A 6,000-nucleotide genomic window follows, 5' to 3' on the forward strand; every position below is an offset into this window, starting at 1 on the left:
AAGCCAGCCCCAATTAAATGTTTTGCTTTATAAGAGTTGCTGTTGTTATGGTGTCTCTTCACAGCAATAGAAAGTGATGAAGACAAACCCATACCCATGTGAACATGCACACAAATAACCAAATAAAGGAAAGAAAAACACTGAATTGTAGTGTCATGACTCCTGCTTAAACACCACACTATAATTAGAACAAAAGCCATGCTTAGGATTTACACACTGTCCTCCAGCTTCAAGCTTAATTTAAATAATTGATTTGTTACTGCTTTATATGCATTGGTGTTTTGCCTGCATGTATGCATATGTGAGGGTGCCAGTTTCCTGAAACTGGAGTAACAGACAGTTGTGAGCTGCCATGTGGGTGCTGGGAATTGAACCTAGGTTCTCTAAAAGATGAGCCAGTGCTCTTAACTGATGAGCCATCTTTCTGCCTGCACCACTCTACCTTTAACTTCTGTCTCTCGTGCTTGTCCCCTACATTCACACAAATATAATTCTGCCCAAAGCCTTTATGTGGTCTGTTCTCTTTACTCTGCTTAACACATGACTGGCGCTTTTTCGTTTTCCAATGACACCTCCTTGAGGATTGTCTTCTGAGCACTTGCATACACACATTATATGTGGGTTATGATCCAGCATCTACCAAAAAAGAGAGGCATGAAGATGGAGTGGCAGTGTGTGGCTATAGTCCGTGCTATGAGGAGGGAAGCAGGGCAGAGAAAGACAGGTGAGTAGACCTCACCGGCCATCCAGTCTAGCCAATCAGTGAGCATTGGGGTTTGTGAGAGATCCTGCTTCCAAAAATAGGTGGAGGGCAATAAAATAAGTCACTCTGGCCTTCACACACCCATGCATGGGTACATACCCACAGATATACACATAGAAACCCACACACCTCATTACAACTATAAATAGTATGCTGGGCAGCGGCCGTACACACTTTTAATCCCAGCATTTGGGAGGCAGAGGTAGGCAGATCTCTGAGTTAAAAGCCAGTCTGGTCCACAGAGCTAGGTCTAGGACAGCCAAGGATACACAAAGAAAATCCGTCTGGAAAAGCCAAATAAATAAATAAATAAATAAATAAAGCCAGACAAACAGATAAGAGGGGTTGGTTCCTCGGCTGTCAGGAACCATTGTTTTAAAGGAGCTCTTATTAGGCAGGTGGGCTTTCTAGATGGGGATCCAGTACTTTGCAAGGTCTATTCTATCATGCACCCCAGAATTGCTTCCAGTCTCTGACACTCATTTTTTGTTCACAGCTGCATCTCTCTACTATCTGGTATGGTGTGAATCATCACTTTCTGGGTATTTACTGTTGTTCAGATGAATTAATTCTTGATTATGGAATTTCTGATTTGATTTAAACACTTTTAAATTAAAAGTTAAACTGTTTTAGAACTTCTAAAACCACTTTAGAAAGTTTGTGGCTGCAATAAATACCTTTGTGGACCTCTATTTACTTCACTAGAAGACAGGCTTGAGACAGAACTAGGTCTTCAAGAAAAGCCTTCATTAGGAATCCATTATGTATAAGCAAATTGGGTTAAACTTCCCATGAACCCAAATTATAATGGGACTACCAAGCAATCTCTAATTAAGTACAAACCGTGATCTAACTAGCAGCCTAGGACAAGAAGGAAAAAGTTTACTTTAGCCTATGGAAGCCAACGCCCCGCCCCTGCGCAGGAGCTAATCTCAGATTAAAGAGCTCCATTGTGTTTTGTTTTTTTTTTTTTTACAACCCCATACAGTTTAGGGTAGAGGCTGCTTTTTACAGTCGTGGCTGCTGGGAAAAGGGTGACCAGTTAAAATTTTCCTCTCTAGAAGCAATGTAGCCAGTCCCTAGACCTAGAGAAGGAATCCTGGACTCCCTCCTCTATTTCTTTTTCTTTCAATCATCTCCTGTGATCAGTTGTTGATCGGCTGCCTGAGCCATCAGCTCAGCTGCGCAACCCAAGAGATAAAGCAAACAGGGGAACTCTGCATTCCATCCCAGATCCTACCCTGGACCGTGGGCCCTTGCCAAAGCAGAGAGAGGCTTTGGCAATCGGACCCTAGAAGATCAGCAGCTGAAATCATTGTCTGCTCTTGTAAAGGACTGGCTCTGGGTCCCAGCACCCATACCTGAATCACCATCACCTGTAATGCCAGTTCCTGGGTATCGAACACCCTCTTCTGAACTCCAAGGGCACAAAGCTTATGCATGGTACAAATATGTACCTGCAGGCAAAACACACACACACACACACACACACACAAACACACAAATCTAGCCAGGTGTGGTGGTGCACACCTTTAGTCCCGGCACTCTGCCAGGCAGGGGCAGGCAGATCTCTGAGTTTCAGGCCAGCCTGGTATACAAAGTTAATTCCAGGATAGCTAGGGCTACACAGAGAAACCCTATTTCAAAAAAAAAAAATCTAAAAATAATAATAACAACAGATTTTTCTCCAATTCAGCACATTTGTCATTTGGGGCTAGTGAGCTCCTGTTTGTTGCTACCAACTAGATGTCAGTGGCACCCTCCTTCCCTGTGCTGACAGTCAAAGCCCCACACAGACAATCTGCTGGTTGGAAAAGTCAGAATCCCCAGATCCTTGTACTTGGGATTGCCCATGTGTGACACTGTTACTCTGCCTGATGATACTAAAAACAGTTTTGTTTCTGTGCTCAGCCTACACTACTGTGTCAAAACAACAAAACAATAAAAAAAAAAAAGAAAAACAGAATAAAGAAACAGCATTTTACAATAGTGACATATTAAGAGCAACAAAAGATATTTACAGGCTACCTGTTTTTAATCTTTTCAGAGAGTTTGTCACTCTAGTTCTGGGATTTTATATCGAGATTTATGACAAACACATCAGGCAACTAAGTGTAGCCAATTTGATGAACAGATGGGCCCATGTGCTGTGGGCAGAAGAAATGTTTATTCTCAGATACAGAGTTTATTCTTTATTCTTGGCAGTTCACTTTGTCTTGTGAAGACAGTCTTCCCCGGGCCCTTGAAGGAAGTTGGGAACAAGCCCAGGGTATTTTCAGTCACTACCAGGTATTATCATTCGTTTGATCAGAGTTGTGTAACTGTTTCTTCTGAGATTGAAACATTATATCCTCCAGGAAAGTTCCTTAAACATTAAGGTGAACAATTCAAAATAGGTTTTGTAAGTCCATGAAACTGAGAAGATTCACTAGCCTCTCCTTGCCAGAGTAAGCAATAAAAGCTGCAGAGAAGATTCCCAGACAAGCCAAGCTACAAAGAATGATATCAGGCCAATGGCCTGGAAGAAGCAGACACCAGCTGAGCTTCCTGTAAGAGCTTTAGACCAAATGAGTTACCTGGAAAGGACATTCTCTAACTTACTGAGTTTCCTGAAATCACAATCTGTGCAGTGTGCTCCAGGTTCCCAGCTTTGGTAAGCTGTCACCCATGCCGGGGTGGACTTTGGTGATGCAACTGTCTTGGAGTCATTACGGCTCAAATTAGGTAAAGTAACCCTTTACCTATATTCTTACATGTAACACAATAAAACTCACTGGTTCACCAAGTTGGACTTTGGTAGTATCTAAACTTTGGTCAGTGATGGATTCCCTACCGGGGTTGAGATTTGAGTGTTGTGTTGCTCTGGACTTTTGGCACACATAAAGCTAGTGTCAGTGGCACACACCTTTAATCCTAGAATTTAGGAAGCAGAGGCAGGAGGATCTCTGTGATTTGGGGACCAGCCTGGTCGACATAGTTGTAGGACATCAAGAACTACATAGAGAAATGCTGTCTCAAAAAAGAAAAGACAAAACAAAGCTGGGTGTGGTGGCACAGGCCTGTAATCTCAGTACTCAGGGAGGCAAAGAGTTTGAGGCCAGCCTGGTCTACAAAGTAAGTTTCTGTGAGTATCTATGGCTGTCTTAGACTCACTTTGTAGACCAACCTGGCTCCAAACTCAAGGAGATCCTTCTGTCTTTGCTTCTCCAAGTGCTGGAATTACAGGTATGTGCCACCTTACCTCCAGCTGGTCCTTTTCTTTCTTTCATTTTTGTTTTTAATTAAATTTTTATAATAATTACAGTTTATTTGTTTTGTATCCTGGCTGAAGCACCCTCCCTCATCCCCTCCCAATCTCACCCTCACTTCTTCATCTCCTCCCTTGACCCTCTCCAAGTCCGCTGATAAGGGAGGACCTCCTCCCCTTCCATCTGAGCGTAGCTCTCATCAGGACTGGCTGCATTGTCCTCCTCTGTGATCTGGCAAGGCTGTTCCCCCCTCAGGAGGAGGTGATCAAAGAGCCAGCCACTGTCAGAGACAGTCCCTGTTCCCCTTACTAGTGAACCCAATTGGATACTGACCTGCCATGGGCTACATCTGAGCAGGGGTTCTAGGTTATCTAGGTTATATCTATGAATGGTCCTTGGTTGGAGTATCAGACTCAGATACTCCACTTGTGCCCTGTGCCCACATTTTTTGGTTCTGTTGCTCTTGTTGTGGAGCTCCTGTCCCCTCCAGGTGTTACTATCTCTCCCTTCTTTCATAAGATTCCCTGCACTCTGCCCAAAGCTTGGTTATGAGTCTCAGCATTTTTGTTTGGTTGGGTTTGGTTTGGTTTGTTTGGTTTGTTTGGTTTGTTTTATTCTAGTCAAGGTTTCTTTGTGTAGCCCTGGCTGTCCTGAACGCACTCTGTAGACTCAGCTGTCCTCACAGAAGATCCGCCTGCCTCCGCCTCCCGAATGCTGGGATTAAAGGCAGGTGCTGCTGCCACCATCACCTGGCTAATGTAGTTCATTCCACAGAAGTTATGGCACAGGTGTACATGATTACACACACACACACTAAATAAATAAACGTGGTAAGATGAACCCGGATGGTTTCTCTCTAACAAACAGAAAAAGAGACCCTGTCTCAAACAAGATAGAATAGAAGGTGAGCACACAGGCCCTCTCCTCTGTACGAGTGCCTGAATATCTCTCTCTGTCTCCCTCTGTCCTCCCTCCTGAACTTGCATTGCCACCACTTTCTGTCACCATCAGCAGCACAGGTGTTGTCCCACCCCACCCCCACCCACTTTCTTCACGGGCACTTAGTGCGGCTTGACAGGATATAATCTGCACTCTTCCTTCAGTCACTTATTCTGGAGGGGGCGATTGGTGTTTCTGAGACAGGGTTTTTCCGTGTATCCCTGGCTGTCCTGTACTTACTTTGCAGACCAGGCCAGCCTCCAACTCACAGAACTCCACCTGCCTCTGCCGCCCCAAGTGCTGGGATCGCAAGCCTGCACCACCCCACCCTACTTTCCCCTAAACTCTTGGTGACCCTTCGGTCTCAGGCGAGCCAGAGTGCTCAGCGAGACTGGGTAATATCTTATAGAACAAGAATAACTTCCTGAGGCCAAGAACTGTTTCACAGGACATGGAGAGTGACTCCCTCTAGGCTTCTGCCTCCAGCATTATGTGAACATTCCCTCTCATGTTTCCGAACAGCCTTGGTGTAAAGGGTGAATTCTCTCCTTCAGGATTCTCTTGGACTCATATTCTGAGGGTGTTGTTTTTCCCAGGTTACTTGGTATTAAAATTGAGAACAAACGGGGTCAACTATGGAGACAGGAGCTCTCTTGACAACCTAGAACTAACTCAAACTACCTCAAAATACATTTTACCTCACCTCCACAGAGTCCATAACACCTCTACACCAAGTCCTTTAAAATATACGCATTTTATTTATTTATTTATTTATTTGGGTTTTTTTGAGACAGGGTTTCTGTGCTAGCTAGTCTTCTCTCAACTTGATACAAGCTAGAGTTATCTGAGAGGAGAGAACCTCAATAAGATGCAGCCACAAGGCATTTTCTTTCTTAGGGACTGATGGGGAGGGCCCAGCCCATGGAGGGTGGTGCCATCCCCCAACTGGTGGTCCTGGGTTCTGTAAGAAAGCAGGATGAGCAAGCCAATAAGCAGCACTCATCCATGACCTCTGCATCAGCTCCTGCCTCCAGGTTAGAGCTCCTGCCC

The sequence above is a fragment of the Meriones unguiculatus genome, chromosome 4, assembly GCF_030254825.1.
Source record: "Meriones unguiculatus strain TT.TT164.6M chromosome 4, Bangor_MerUng_6.1, whole genome shotgun sequence".
In the NCBI taxonomy this organism is placed as follows: Eukaryota; Metazoa; Chordata; class Mammalia; order Rodentia; family Muridae; genus Meriones; species Meriones unguiculatus.